This window comes from Rhinoraja longicauda, chromosome 2, assembly GCF_053455715.1.
Source record: "Rhinoraja longicauda isolate Sanriku21f chromosome 2, sRhiLon1.1, whole genome shotgun sequence".
NCBI lineage: Eukaryota > Metazoa > Chordata > Chondrichthyes > Rajiformes > Arhynchobatidae > Rhinoraja > Rhinoraja longicauda.
Window position 1 is genome coordinate 22,282,018 of NC_135954.1, and position 16,544 is coordinate 22,298,561.

The 16,544-nt window shown below is 43.3% G+C and overlaps 1 protein-coding gene across 9 annotated transcripts in view; it reads left to right on the forward strand.

Annotated features, from left to right (window-relative positions):
* The window catches only part of fhod3b (formin homology 2 domain containing 3b), a 561,621-nt gene that overhangs the window by 302,599 nt on the left and 242,478 nt on the right, over positions 1-16,544 (forward strand). The window lies entirely within an intron of this gene.

Genomic DNA, 16,544 nt, shown 5'->3' on the forward strand with positions numbered 1-16,544 from the left:
GGCCATACCACTCACGACCCCTCGGCACGGGAATGGGTCGATCCAAGGAGGCGGACTTCGGCCGGGAGTATAAAGGTCAAGGACCGCATGACTCTCATCCCCTTTGGAGTTCCAGCTAGATACAGTAAACACACTTTCGTTAACCCTGACTACTTGTCGTTATTTCGGCCTACTTGGCCCACTACAGGGGTAACTTTTCCACACGAAGGGTGGCGGGTGTATGGAACAAGCTGCCAGAAGAGGTGGTTGAGGCTGGGACAATCCCATAATTTAAGAAACAGTTAGACAAGTACATGGATAGGACAGGTTTGGAGGGATATGGACCAAACGCAGGCAGGTGGGACTAGGGTAGCTGGGACATGTTGGCCGGTGTGGGCAAATTGGGCTGAAGGGCCGGTTTCCACACTGTATCACTCTATGACTCTAATAAGCTGCCATCCACCTGTCTTGTTATGAATTTCCAGGTTGTTTGCCAATTACTTGGAAGTTCTGGTAATGCAAAAAAAATCTTTTTGGTTCAGCTATGGGATTCAAAAAACCCAAATCTCTCTCTCACAAGCACATACACAATAATCGAGTAAGAAAGTAATGAGTTTTAGTCTTTGTTTCAAAACTTAGTGAGCTTAGCCCGAAAGGGAAATGTTTCCAAATAAAAACATCATCTTTAATTTAAAAGAAAATGTTTGAAGCATTCAGAGGGCCAGACAGCAACTCTAGATAGTGAATCATTGTTGATAGTTCCAGTCCATGATACTTTGTCAGAACTTCGAGAAAACATTGTAGTTTAAATTTGTTTTAATTTATATCAGCAACATATAATTGGATTTACAGTTATCATTTTCCTTTATTGTTTCGGCACTCAGGAAGGCATTCAGTTTGTCCAAGGAGTATCTTGAGTTATGGATGTTCACTTTAATCTAATAGATGACTCTCAGTCATGAGGGAGAATGTCTCTCGTTGTAATGTTATTACAAACCGTGGGAGCTTGGCCCATTTATGAGCATCAGCAGAAGTCCAGCATTGTGTCGCTGTTTAAGACTTATCTGCTCAAGATTTGTCAGTGTTTTGCAGTAATATAGGAAGTGCTTTTTATTTAAGTGCTTTGTTGTGCTGTAGAATTGAATACATTTGCAGAATAACTTCTATCCTTTCAGTGTTTTTAATTTTCTTGTACAAATATCTCAAATGAGTGGAAGTTTCTTCCAAATCAGCAGGTGAAGGCTGAAACTAATGGCTTTGCTCCCCATTGTAAACTCTGCTTCTTCTTGGCAGGAGAGCCCATCCACCTCTCTTTTTGGAAAATGAAATCGGACTGTTCACAGTTCTAGTTTCACGTCAGACTGTGGAACGAGGTTGGGATCGCAAATTTACTGCATTACCAAGGCTGCCCATCTTCATCCACACAGCGAAACAAAAAGTGCTGGAGGAAACCAGCAGATCAGGCGTCATCTGTGGGGGGAATGAACAGGCAATGTTTCGGGTTGGGAAAAGGTCCCAACCTGAAAAAAAAATCACCCCTCGGCTCCCTCCACACATGCTGCCTGGCCCAATGAGTTGCTCCAGCACTTTGTGTTTTGCTCAAGATTTCAGCATCTCGAGTTCTTTTGAAGGGTCTCGACCCGAAACGTCACCCATTCCTTCTCTCCAGCGATGTTGCCTGTCCCGCTGAGTTACTCCAACTTTTTTGTGTCCATCTGCAGTTCTTTGTCGCCATTCACCAACACAGGGTTTTCTGACACCTCCCCATGTCTTACTGCACTTCATGGTGTAACTGTTATCTTTAGAGTTGTCTATTCCATCACACTCCTTGCTGACTTTCCATGTATATGTGAAGTCATCCAGCAATTGTCATTCTACATTTTACTTTAGTCGCATATATACTTTAGTCGCATCTTTATTGGAGTTGCCATTTTATCTCAAATAATATGCATTCCTAACATATTTACCATTATGCAGCTGTGGCGCGCCAACTTTAATAGCTGTATTGGTTGTTTTTATCATAGCAAAATATCCTCATACACTTCAAAGAAGTGTTAACAAATTGGAGACATAGTGGGGATGTGGTAACTTTACAACCAACTCTGCTTTGGAGACCAGGTGCAGTTTTAACAAAGCCAATTGATTGCACATCTACACCATTTAATATTAAAGGCTTGTCATTTTTTTAAAATAAAAAAACACACACCTAGAAGGATGAGAGGAGATCTTATTGAAACGTATAAGATTATTAAGGGGTTGGACATGTTAGAGGCAGGAAACATGTTCCCAATGTTGGGGGAGTCCAGAACAAGGGGCCACAGTTTAAGAATCAGGGGTAGGCCATTTAGAACGGAGATGAAGAAAAACTTTTTCAGTCAGAGAGTTGTGAATCTGTGGAATTCTCTGCCTCAGAAGGCAATGGAGGCCAATTCTCTGAATGCATTCAAGAGAGAGCTGGATAGAGCTCTTAAGGATAGCGAAATCAGGGGGTATGGGGAGAAGGCAGGAACGGGGTACTGATTGAGAATGATCAGCCATGATCACATTGAATGGCGGTGCTGGCTCGAAGGGCCGAATGGCCTCCTCCTGCACCTATTGTCTATTGTCTATTGTCTAATTTCATCAAATAGACACAACAAGTTGGAGTAACTCAGCAGGACAGGCAGCATCTCTGGAGAGAAGGAATGGGTGACGTTTCGTGTTGAGAATGAAGGGTCTCGACCCGAAACTTCACCCATTCCTTCTCTCCAGAGATGCTGCCTGTCCCGCTGAGTTACTCCAGCTTTTTGTGTCGATCCTCAGTTTAAACCAGCATCTGCAGTTCCTTCCTACTAATTTAATCAGATGTATGGTCTTATGGCCGCAACTGCAGAAATGTCTGGAATGTCAGAAATCATAGAGATGTTATTGTTGCCAGAATAGTGCCCTGGATCAGACATCCTTATCAAGCATCTGATTACACAAAGGTATGTAGAGCACTAAAGGTGCTGATCCATTGGAGTAGTGTGCCAACCTGCTGCTGTGTGCATTCTAGGGTGTACTCTGTGCATCTCTGATTACAGCTATATAGGTCAGCATCTGGCATGTTGAGGGAGGAAATAAAACCTAATCCTTTTATCTCTAAATGCTGAAAGAATTTTTGCAACATCGCAGATGAAATAGCGAGCATTAATCGCTCTCCATGGCAACTTGGTCCCATTTTCTGCTGTGTATCCTGTAAACCTGGTCAGTGAGTGAATGTATATGGAGGAATGTTGCCCCAGGATCGTAGAATTTATTTCACCAATAAACAGATTTTGCACCTGTCAGATGCTCACCAGCAAACGTTCTCTTTAGGGTTGGCACAGTGGCGCAGCGGTAGAGTTGCTGCCTTACAGCGCCAGAGACCCAGGTTTGATCCTGATTTGGGGTGCTGCCTGTACGGAGTTTGTGCGTTCTCCCCGTAGATTATTAAGGGGTTGGACACGTTAGAGGCAGGAAACATGTTCCCAATGTTGGGGGAGTCCAGAACAAGGGGCCACAGTTTAAGAATAAGGGGTAGGCCATTTAGAACTGAGATGAGGAAAAGTTGTGAATCTGTGGAATTCTCTGCCACAGAGGGCAATGGAGGCCATTTCTCTGAATGCATTCAAGAGAGAGCTAGATAGAGCTCTTAAGGATAGCGGAGTCAGGGGGTATGGGGAGAAGGCAGGAACGGGGTACTGATTGAGAATGATCAGCCATGATCACATTGAATGGCGGTGCTGGCTCGAAGGGCCGAATGGCCTCCTCCTGCACCTATTGTCTATTGTCTATTGTGTCCACGTGGGTTTTCCCCGGGTGTTCCGGTTTCCTCCCGCACTACAAAGACATACAGGTTTGTGGGTTAATTGGCTTTGGTAAAGATTGTAAATTGTCTGAAGAAGGGTCTCGACCCGAAACGTCACCCGTTCCTTCTCTCCTGAGATGCTGCCTGACCTGCTGAGTCACTCCAGCATTTTGTGATACCTTCGATTTGAACCAGCACCTGCAGTTAAATTCCGACGTAAATTGTTCCCTAGTGTGTAGGATAGTGCTAATGTACGGGGATTGCTGGCAGGGGTGCAGTGAGGCCGGAGCTCACCGGAGCGCCGCATCGGCACCTCTGTTAAAAACCCCCCAAAATAAACAGCGGGAATTTTAACCAGCGGGGAATTTAACAGCGGCCGCTCCAGCACCAGTGACAGCTCCGGCACCAAAAAAATTAGCACTGCAACACTGATCGCTGGTCAGCTTGGACTCGATGGGCCGAAGAGCCTGTTTCCACGCTGCATCTCTAAACCCCGCTTAATTTACTGCTACAATTGAAGTCATAACATACAATAAATGAGTGACTATTACTTTTTTAGCTTGAAAAAACAGAAAAGTCTAAATAACATCATTTTGGCAAACCATTTATTTAACGTCTTGTTCCAAAGCCTTACTTTAACACAATCACCTAGTTTTTTTCTCTCTGCTATTCTATCTGATGAACTGTAAATTTGAGAGCAAATGTAATACATATGTTAGGAGGAGTGGTGCCGGTCGAGAAGACCATGTTTAGGGAAAGGAATTCTCGATGAGTTGGGTTGAAACCCTGCATTGGAGACTGAGAGTGGAGAGGGAGGTTAACCAATATAATGACTAGAAGGGAAGGGTGCCAATAGGTGGGGCAAGGAGGGGTGAATGACGATGGATAAATGGAGCCGGGTTGAGGAGGAGGAGGAGGAGGAGTGATGGAGTTGCAAGATGGAAGCAGACGGAGGAAAATAATACCGACAGATGGAGTCGGGGAGGGGAGGGTGAAAGTGGAGATAGGTGATTGTGGGCAGAGCGCCGGTGCTCTGCAAATTGGTCGCCTAGTCTGCACTTGGTCTCGGTGATGGAGAGGAGGCCATGCAGAAGCACCGACTGCCGTAGAAAAGGTTGGAGAAGGTGCATGTGAATTTTTGCCTTGTTTGGAAAGGCTGTTTAGGTCCCTGTTTTGTGGTGGGGGGGGGGGGGGAGGAGATGGAAGAACAAGTGTAACACCTCCTGCAGTTACAGGAGAACGTCCACTGGGATTGGGATACGCTTGGGTGGGCAGGGAGAAATGAGCATAGGAGCAAAGAGGTCCTTCTGCAGTTGTACAGGGCCCTAGTGAGACCGCACCTGGAGTACTGTGTGCAGTTTTAGTCTCCAAATTTGAGGAAGGATATTCTTGCTATTGAGGGCGTGCAATGTAGGTTTACTAGGTTAATTCCTGGAATGGCGGGACTATCATATGTTGAAAGACTGGAGCGACTAGGCTTGTATACACTGGAATTTAGAAGGATGAGAGGAGATCTTATCGAAACGTATAAGATTATTAAGGGGTTGGACACGTTAGAGGCAGGAAACATGTTCCCAATGTTGGGGGAGTCCAGAACCAGGGGCCACAGTTTAAGAATAAGCGGTAGGCCATTTAGAACTGAGATGAGGAAAAACTTTTTCAGTCAGAGAGTTGTGAATCTGTGGAATTCTCTGCCTCAGAATGCAGTGGAGGCCAATTCTCTGAATGCATTCAAGAGAGAGCTGGATAGAGCTCTTAAGGATAGCGGAGTCAGGGGGTATGGGGAGAAGGCAGGAACGGGGTACTGATTGAGAATGATCAGCCATGATCACATTGAATGGCGGTGCTGGCTCGAAGGGCCGAATGGCCTCCTCCTGCACCTATTGTCTATTGTCTATTGAGCGACCCAGGGAGTTACGAAGCAAGCCGTCCCTGCCGAAGGCAGAAAAGAGCAGGAGGGGAAAATGCGGCTGGCGGTGGGACCCTGTTGCTGCATTCGGAAACGGCGAAGGATAATGTGTTGGTGGGATGAAGGGAGAGAAGTGTCAGAAATTGTCCAGGTGAATTAGGAATCAAAACAAAGATTGACCGATACTTTATTGTCACGTGTACTTGGTCCAGTGAGACTCTTTGTTTGCATACAGTACTAGCATGCAAGAGTCGCCACGTAAAGGGCAACATAACGGTGACAAACGTGAAGTGCTACCGAAAGCAACATCAAGAAAGAATCAAGAAGCATCAATTGATATAATGGTACTTTGGGAAAAAAAAGTTGGGTTTTCCAGTCTTGTGAGGTTGAAGAACCAATGACTGGAGGCAGTTATATCTTTGGTGTCGACTCACAGATGGTCCCCCTTATTACCGGAGGTGAAGAATACAATAGTTTTTGCCATCGCTCTTATATCCACTTAACTTCCTTTCTTTCTACAAACCTCACAGGCTGCCAATCGCAGCAAAACAATTTTGATGCACCATCATAATTGTGATACCCCATAGTCTTCATTTTGGTTTCTGAATGGGCTTGCATTCACTGGAATTTAGAAGGATGAGAGAGGATCTGAAAGAAACATGTAAAATTCTTAAGGGATTGGACAGGCTAGATGCAGGAAAAATGTTCCCTATGTTTGGGGGAGTCCAGAACCGGGGGTCACAGTTTAGGAATAAGTGGTAGGCCATTTAGGACTGAGATGAGGAAAAACTTTTTCACCCAGAGAGTTGTGAATCTGTGGAATTCTCTGCCACAGAGGCAGTGGAGGCCAATTCACTGGATGTTTTCAAGAGAGAGTTAGATTTAGCTCTTCGGGCTAATGGAATCAAGGGATATGGGAAAAAGCAGGAACGGGCTACTGATTTTGGATGATCAGCCATGATTATATTGTATGGCTCGAAGGGCCATACAATTCATATTTTCTATGAATGTTAAACTTTTTTGGGCACTTGGTAAAATACTGTCGGCAATGATAAAATGTGGACCATGAATGCTTCACGTTAAAATGTGCTTTCTGTAACTTTGACCATCTTGAAAATATTTGTAAATGTTTAGTGTTTAAAGTTACGGGTGGATTGAGAATGTGATCCTCGGCCAGCTTGCAGCACTCAGAATGCACTTCAAAATAGAACTGCTATTGAAGTGAAACTCAAACAGGCAAATGGTGAAGCAAGAAATCACAGCAGTTGGCCAGGGGGACTGCACTAGGGAGCTATCTCTGGCCCACAGGTCATCATTTGAACAGCTAGTTTAATGTAACTGCAGTTATTTATAGTCCCCTCACTGATCGAGCAAGCCTTTATTGATTGAATGCCACTCTGCCTCCACCTCAAGGCAATATATCAGTTTCATTTAGGAGCTGACTTGGCCATAATCAGGCAGTTGTGGCAGTGTGTTGCCACCTTCTTGCGACCTCCTGCATCCCAGTGGTAGACACAGTTGTGGCGTGCAGAGTGTAGTGAGAGTGCATTTAATGCCACATTATGATGAGTGGCAGTAATGTGGCGGTGCCTACCTGCTGCGCTGCTTGGCGTCAGCACATCACAGCTGACTGGAGACTCTTTGACTGTCAGTTCTGAGTGAAGGGCAGCCCTAAAGCTCCGAGTCCTCGCTCCCCTTCCCGGAACCCACTCTCCCTTTCCTGACATCCTGTCATGCTGCTGTTCTGCTGGGGCTTCTTTTCGAAATAATGCATTTGGCAGGTTTGTCACAGAGTGACGAGGTGCTGGCAGTGACCTGTTGAACAATGGCAGCTTGTTTTGGAAAAATAAATCCATCAATGATGGACAGGGCTGATAAGCCACTGATGTACAATCAGCCTCCAACAAAACGTGTTCAGTCTTGAATCAAAGAACAGTGTGAATGCAACAATATTTAATATTTTTAAGTGCAGGGAAACCAGAGTGGTGGATAAACAACAGGTTATCTTTCCGCATCAAACAGAATGCCTTCAATTTCTAGTTCATGCACTTCCAGTATTTTGTTCAGAAGGTTGAATATGGAATCAGCAATCTTTCCTAAGAATTGCAGATCAATAGGGTCCAGGGAAGCAATCCAGCTTATGTTGTCTGTGTTAGCTCCTTAAAAGAACTATCTTTGTGGTTACTCACTTTTGCTTATTTCCCACCATCAAGGACTTTTCCTTTTCATGGATTTATCACTACAATTACCGAATTTGCTCCCATCACAATTCTGGGAAATGTTTATTGTGCATTGTATATATTTCATAATCATACTAAAATAACATGTGACAGCGGCTCTTGAAACCACTTAGGACTTGGTGCCAATTTTAAACGGCTACATCTCCCATGATAAGCGAAACCTCAGATTGAGTGTGTAGGAAGGAACTGCAGATGATGGTTTAAACCAAAGATAGACACAAAAAGCTGGAGTAAATCAACCGGTCAGACAGCATCTCTAAAGAAAAGGAATAGGTGACTTTTCAGGTCTGAAGAAGGGTCTCGACCCAAAACGTCACATATTCCTTTTCTCCAGAGATGCTGCCTGACCCGCTGAGTTACTCCAGCTTTTTGTGTCTATCTTTTCAGTCAGAGAGTCTATCTTTTCAGTCAGATTTTTTCAGTCAGAGAGTTGTGAATCTGTGGAATTCTCTGCCTCAGAAGGCAATGGAGGCCAATTCTCTGAATGCATTCAAGAGAGAGCTGGATAGAGCTCTTAAGGATAGCCGAGTCAGGGGGTATGGGGAGACGGCAGGAACGGGGTACTGATTGAGAATGATCAGCCATGATCACATTGAATGGCAGTGCTGGCTCGAAGGGCCGAATGGCCTCCTCCTGCACCTATTGTCTATTGTCTATTATCTTACCTCAGATTGAGTTCCCATTCAGATTTACCTGATGGTAAGTCCTATTCTGCCAATTCATGCTTCACTCTGTCTCAAAATGTTTGTAATCTTTGAAAAGTGAAAGAAAATGAAAGACAATAGACAATAGACAATAGAAAATAGGTGCAGGAGTAAGCCATTCGGCCCTTCGAGCCAGCACTGCCATTCAATGTGATCATGGCTGATCATTCTCATTCAGTACCCCGTTCCTGCCCTCTCCCTATACCCCCTGACTCCGCTATCCTTAAGAGCTCTATCTAGCTCTCTCTTGAATGTATTCAGAGAATTGGCCTCCACTGCCCTCTGAGGTGGAGGCATGTCAACTTTGAAAGTTAAACCTGTTTCTGACTCCAGATATTATACCTTCTCTCTAGAGCATATGCATTGTTCTCCTGAAATAATCAAGGCCTTTCTCACCAATTCTGGCAGTTGAATCACTGTTGAGTGTTTGCATTCCACATGCATGTTGTGAGACTCTTCTGAAGCTGCTGCCATGTGGTAGGCTCCAGTTCCACATGCGTTGGCTATTCTCAAGACCCTTGGCTAATTTGAGATGTTGCTCAGGCAATCAGTATTATGGATGATGGGGGACCAATATAGAAGACCCTGACAATTCCCCGTCATGATGTCAATGTATGCAGCCTTTTTAAGAGAGTTCCAAAGACAACAGTAAATATCAGGAACACTACGTAATAAAGGAAAATTTAATTTTGGAATACCATCATTTGGGGTAGACACAATGCTGGAGTAACGCAGTGGGTCAGGCAGCATCTCAGGAGAGAAGGAATGTGTGACGTTTCGGGTCGAGACCCTTCTTCATTTGGGGGCCAGTTTACTCTGTGAAAAACCTCTTAACAACATTGGTTGAATTATTTTGTGACATCCCAGTACTCATAGTTTTTTTTACAAACCTACTTTAATCTTAGATTCAATCTGCTTAAACATATTTCACTATTCAGATTTTTCACTGAGAGAATGTGTCATTGACTTCAAATTGGGCAGGTGAACAAAGTGGGAACCAATTTCAATTGCCAGTCTTTGCAAAAGTTACTCCCGTTAGCTAGGTTCCAGTTAGGGGAATCAAAGCACTCTGACCAAAAGCAAAATCCAGCAGATTCTGGATATCTGTGGTAGAAACAGAAAATTCTGGAAGCGCTCAACAGATTGGGCAGCATCTATGGAACGTGAAGCACTTAATGTTTTGGGTCAAAAATCATTCATCAGATCTGGGAAAATGACGGAATAAAAAAAATAATTATCATTGCCTTTGGGTATGGAAAACAAAATATCTGTCTGGACTCCTGGTCCCAATCAATAGTTAGTGACTCTGACTGGCGAGTGTAATTATGTGAACTCTATGAGACAGCCAATGTCAGCTGTTAAATCACCATAATAAAATCTATTGATAATAACGGCACGGTGGCGCAGCGGTAGAGTTGCTGCCTTACAGCGAATGCAGTGCCGGAGACTGAGGCTCGATCCTGACTACGGGCGCCGTCTGTACGGAGTTTGTACGTTCTTCCCGTGACCTGCGTGGGTTTTCTCCGAGATCTTCGGTTTCCTCCCACACTCCAAAGACGTACAGATATGTAGGTTAATTGACTGGGTAAAATTGTCCCTAGTGTGTGTAGGATAGTGTTAATGTGCGGGGATCGCTGGGCGGCGCGGACTCGGTGGGTCGAAGGGCCTGTTTCCGCACTGTATCTCTAAATCTAAAAATCTAAAATCTAAAAATCACCACCATTTGCCATTTGTAGCTTGGTATCCAAAACGGTCAGTAATTTGTGGGGAGGAGGATTGCGTGGAAACATGTTTTTTTATAAAAATGCCGTTTACATCCACCTTAGTTTCCAACAGGGAGAGAGATTACCATGAAACAATTCAACCTGATGGATGTTACTATAAAATAGGCAATGTAAGTGGTTTTGCACCATCAACAGATGAAAAGAAACAAATTGGGGCATAGGTTCAAGGTGAAGGATGGAAACATGTTCTAGTAATCTGCGGAGTAACTTTTTCTCCCAAAGGGTGGTGGGTGTATGGAACAATCTGCCAGAGGAGGTGGTTGAGGCTGGGACTATCGCAATTAGACAGTTACATTGGTAGGACAAGTTTAAAGGGATATGTGCCAAATGCAGGCAAGTGGGACTAGTGTAGATAGGACATGTTGGTCGGTGTGGGCAAGTTGGGCTGAAGGGCCGGTTTCCACACTGTATCACTCTATGACTCTAATAAGCTGCCATCCACCTTTCTTGTTATGAATTTCCAGGTTGTTTGCAAACTGTATCACTCTATAACTCTAAATAGACCCCAAAGGTCTCCAGGATGATTTGGTGGACAGGAACACATGCAGGCTTTTACAGCAAGCAAATCTTGCAGAAGAAAGCAGTCTAAATAAGGGTCTTAAACTGAAATGTCACCCATTCCTTCTCTCCAGAAATGCTGCCTGTCCCACTGAGTTGCTCCAGCATTTTGTGTCTATCTTGCAGAAGAAAGATTGTGTTTGGAGCCCGAGAGATTCATGCCGTGGTAAACTTCTATTTTGCTGCTGTTTGCATTAATTCAAGGCGAGCTACAGTTAATAAGTTTGTCGAACTATAGCTTTAGATCGAGAATTAACTACAAAGCTTACGCTTTGCAGCATGTTTCATTTGGGACCAGAAGTATTTCCCTTGGAGTATTTCTTCATAAAAGAAGTGAAACCTAGGAAATTAAAGTAGCCTCTTGTAACGTTAGTTTATTTGCCTTTGCATTCGGAGGGTCGCTCATCTCCAAAGGTGAGTGTCTGCTAGCTGCGGATATTTTCTCAAAGGAGCGAAATTGAGCCATGCCAGACTAGCCATAACAAATAGACTGCTGCCTTTCCTGAACGAGGCATCACCCGGGTATAATGGTGGCAAGTTGCTAACGTCTGGGCTCATTAGATCTGGTTTCTCAAATCTGTTATTTCTCGTCCCTTTTACACAAACACTGAGCGATGAAGTCGCTCAGATCTTGTTCTCTTTGAATGTGACCGAATGCTAATGTTGCTTCCTGGCCACAGTTTCTCTTGTTTTTGTAGTGCTGCAATTCTGGTTAATGCTTATTTTCCTGCAATGCTCAGTTAATGTATATGTATGGTATGTATCAATTATTGAGGGAAATTTTAGTGGATTTTTTCTTTTTAACCTGTTGGGAAGGGGTAGGGATTTATTTAATAGTTGTGTGTTAGGCAAATCACTGCCACAGTCTGCAATGTTTCTGACCAACCTATGGTTCTCTAATCGAGCTTTATTCTGCAGCACTTGAGCTTTCAGATTTGATGCAGAATTGTTTCAATGATTGGGGCTTGTTAGTCGATGTGGACTCGGTGTGCCGAAGGGCCCTTTTTCCGCGCTGTATCACTAAACTAAAAACTAAAAACTAAAATTAGTTTAACCTAACATCAGGTTTGACATGGATACGTGGTGACGAAGGCCTTGTTCCTGTATTGTACTGTTTTGTGTCCAAAAGTGTGAAGGAAGGGTCCCGACCCAAAATGTCACAATCCGTCTGAAGAAGGGGCCCGACCCAACATGTCTCGTATCCATGTTCTTCAGAGATGTTGCCTGACCTGCTGAATTACCCCATTTTTTTTGTAAACCAGCAACTCAGCTCCTTGTTTCTCTAAGCCTAAATAACACCATTTGGGCAAACCATTCCATTATTATATTTGTAAACCAGCATCTGCAGTTCCTTGCATCTCATATTTAATAAGAATATGTACTGATAGTGGAACAATAAAATTATTTCTTGCAGCAGCATAGCAGGCCTGTAAATGCAAATACACAAATAATATATAATAAACAAAATACAAAGGAATTAATAACCACAATAGTAGTGCCAAAAATCGAAGTCCTTAGAGAAACCGAAGACACTCCATAGATGTTCATAGTTGAGGTCAGTGTTGTGTTGCATTCAAGAGCCTGACAGTTGTTGGGAAGAAGCTATTCATGAACCTGGCGGTCATATATTCATTCTTCCCGACTGGTAGAAGTGAAATGGGAGTGTGGTCTGGACGATGTGGGTCTTTGATATTGGTTGCCTTTTTCAGGCAGTCTCTCTTGTAGATCCCTTCAATGATAGAGAGGCCAATACTGGTGGCATGGTAGCACAGCGGTAGAGTTGCTGCCTTACAGCGGTTGCAGAACCAAAATTATAAAAATAAATATAAATGGTTCAGTAGAAAAATCTTTAGGGATAATACTAGGGTGTGATGAAAAAATGACACTTGATGATCAAGATGGGTTGGAAATTGATGCGCTGAAAAAAATCATCAATCAGTTAGACTGACAAAGTGGAATGCCTACATTTCCGCTTGTTCAGACATTTGATTCCTCGAATGGAACTGTCTGTTGGCATTCATCTGCTTAATGGAATTACTTCTGCAGTCTGTTTCTGAAAAGGAGAGCATTACATTTGTCTGATATTCTCCGACTCATAGAATCATGCAGCACAGAAATGGGTCCAACTTGCCCAATGCCAACCAAGATGCCTTATCCAAGCTAATCTCATTCACCCACATTTAAGCCCATATCTCTTCAAACCTTTTCTATTTTTGTACCTGTCCAGATGTCTTTTAAATGTTGCTCCTGTAACTGCCTCAGTAACTCCCTCCAGCAGCTTGCTCCATGCACCTACCATCCTCTGGATTCATTGTTCAAAGATGTATTCACATTTTTGAGAGATGCAATTGACTCCTGGTAAGCATGTGTAGAAAGAGACTGCAGATGCTGATTTGCACTGAAGATCAACACAAAATGCAGGAGTAACTCAGCGGGTCAGGCAGCGTACCTAGAGAAAAGGAATAGGTGATGTTCCAGATTGAGACCCTTCATTCTCAACCTCAAAACGTCACCTATTCCTTTTCTCCAGAGATGCTGCCTGAGACGCTGAGTTACTCAAGCATTTTGTGTCCATCTTCCAGGTAAACATGTATCCGATTCAATGAAATAAAGAACTCAGTGTTAAAGGACAACTCATTTATATGCATTGTTTAGCATTTCTGATGCTGCGGTCGGTGGCGCAGCGGTAGAGTTGCTACCTTACAGCGCCTTCAGGAGCTTGTCTGTACGGAGTTTGTACGTTTTTCCCCGTGACTTGCGTGGATTTTCTCCGGGATCTCCAGTTTCCTCCCACACTCCAAAGACGTACAGGTTGGTAGGTTAATTGGCTTGGTATAAGTGCAGAATCGTGTTAGTCAGCAGGGTTCTCTGGTCGGCGCGGACTCAGTGCACCCAGGGGCCTGTTTCCGCGCTGTATCTCTAAGCTAAACTGGACTGATCCAAATATAAATGATTCCTGAGTTACTTTTTACAGTTTTGTTGTATCTATGAGACTTTGTATTCGGACTTTGAAGTATCACATCTTTTGGTCGCTTTGTTCTCTGCAAATGTGTATTTAGACATTGAAGTTCCTATTTGCTTTGACAGATTTTTAAAATTTGAGCAACATTTTGTAGTGGAATGTCTTGGGTGATCAAGATATGTTGCAGCGTGCTGGTGGACCTGTCAGTTGGAGCAGACAGGCTGCCTGAGATGAATCATTACTACAGGAAGGTAAAATTACAGCTTGTAGGAGGAGGGTTTCTGCCCAATGAAGTCCCCAGATGTACATTCAATATATCTTGCATCTTTAGGTCCAACCAAAGATTGATTGAAATGTGTTTGTACCACTGGTTCCACTAAGTGGAACAAATGCTCCCTATTACAATTCCACAAAAGCTTATTTTACCTTGATGGTCAAAAGACTGGCCGATTCCAGTTGTTTAATAAGAGAATCAATTTTATTTTATTTTATTTCATCCAGCTTTCATTCTGGACTTGGTAGATAATGTTGCATGGGATGCTGTGGAAGATTGCTGTGGTAACAACATAGCACCCAAGGCAGGCGACACTCTGTGTGCTGGTCCCAGAACTAGATCTGTAATCATACATTACAATTACTCCACTCCTTTGAACCTCTACTCTCACTGTGGATGGCTCGATTGTAATCATGTGTAGTATTTCCGCTGTAGCACGCAACAAAATCTTTTCACTGTACCTCTGTACACATGCAAATAAACTAAACTGAACTGAGGGTCTGCACACCCTGAACTGAGGGGTGCAAGCAGGCGTCTCCCAGGCCACAACCTTGCAGCAGCATTGTTACCAGTTTCGCATTGACAAAGGGTGGGGAATGGAGGGTTGGTCGAGTGATGATGAGAGTTAATGAAGAAGATTTACTAACCCGGGGACTCGGGGAGCCCAATTCCTGCTTCATTTTCGAACACGCTGTCAACGACATCAATTCTGCACTTCCAAATTTCCCTCGGAGGAATTGCAAATCATAATATGGAAGAATTTTCGGGACTTCAGAACCACTGTGCAGGATCAATTCCTTTCATTGGGAATATAACTCTGGAAACATCTTGTTAATTTATGAACTGAACCCTTTCACAGCATGCACCTTCGGTTGCCCCAGTCCACGCAGCCATTCCACATTAACAAGGCAAAGCTCAACTCAGCATTGCAACTATAACTTTTCCTGTGGCAGGCAGTCTTTAGGTTACTATGACTGAGGGCATAATGATAGAATTACTTCCCCAGAATCTTCTAACTTCCAAGTAGCATCAGGAGGGATGAGGCTGATTGTTGGAATCGCACCGAAGGCCCAGGCATTTACTTGTCGTCCTTTCCCTTAGGAATACCGAACATGAAACTGGAAATTACTGTCAAGGTTTAATACCAGTTGAATGCTAACTCTGGTGTAATTGCATTTTTGTGCTTGTTTCGTGAGCAGGGTTGCATTCCAATCTCTCCTTTTAATTCCCCAGCTCTGGAAGTTGTTAATCAGAATTTTCACATGTTCTTGTTGCCTCTACACCAGGGAGCATCCACCTTATCTTAAAAAATAGCAATTTCAAATGATCTTTAAGAAAACAAATCATCGCATAAAATGATAGACCATGAAATCTCAATTAATCTGGGTTTTTTTGGAAATTCAAGTTTACGCAATATCAATTAACAGCAGTTATTCACTGTCTGAAGTAGGGTTCTGACCCGAAACATCGCCCATCCTTTTTCTCCAGAGATGCTGCCTGACCCACTGTGTTACTCCAGCACTTTGCATCTATCTTTGAAATAAACTAACATCTGCAGTTCCTTCCGACACTTTTAGCAAAACCTCATTTCTGCAAGACTGGGTGTGGGGTACTTCATCACTTGTATCTCCATGTACCTGAATGGTCCCAGCAATCTCCTATCTTATTTACTTCAATCGATCGACCTGGGTGATGCCCTTTAACCCAAGAAAGGATATTTATGAAAATGGAAAAAGAAAATGCAGATGCTGGAAATCTGAAATAATCTGAAACAATGAATACATCAAGCAATACCTGTGGAAAGAGAAGCCAAGTTAACGTGTCAGGTTGAAATCCCATTTTTCAGAGCCAGGAAAGAGAGAAAGGCAATTGCAGCCTAAACCGTTGGGTGTTTGCAGCATTTTCTGTTTAATTGAAAATTATATTTTTATTCCTTATGAAATTTCCATGGGTTCTTTATTGTTGCATCTAAGAGAAATAACACATGTCCTCTATTGAAGGGAGTAAGATCTCAACTACCATTAGTGTCTTCTACAATAGAAAATCAAAGTTATGCATGGTATACTCAGTATGATGATCATGTGGTACTCTCAAGATACACTTGCAAATATGTGCACTACATGCTTTCCCATAAGAAAATGCTCATACCATCAACTATTAACACAAAATTAAATATATATCAAGTTAATACACAACAAATTGGAGGAACAGCACCTCATATTTCACTTGGGCAGCTTACAACCCAGTGGTATGAAAATTAATATTCAAGTAACCCTTGCATTCCCTCGCTCTCTCTGTCCCTCCCCCACCCTAGTCATCCTGCTAA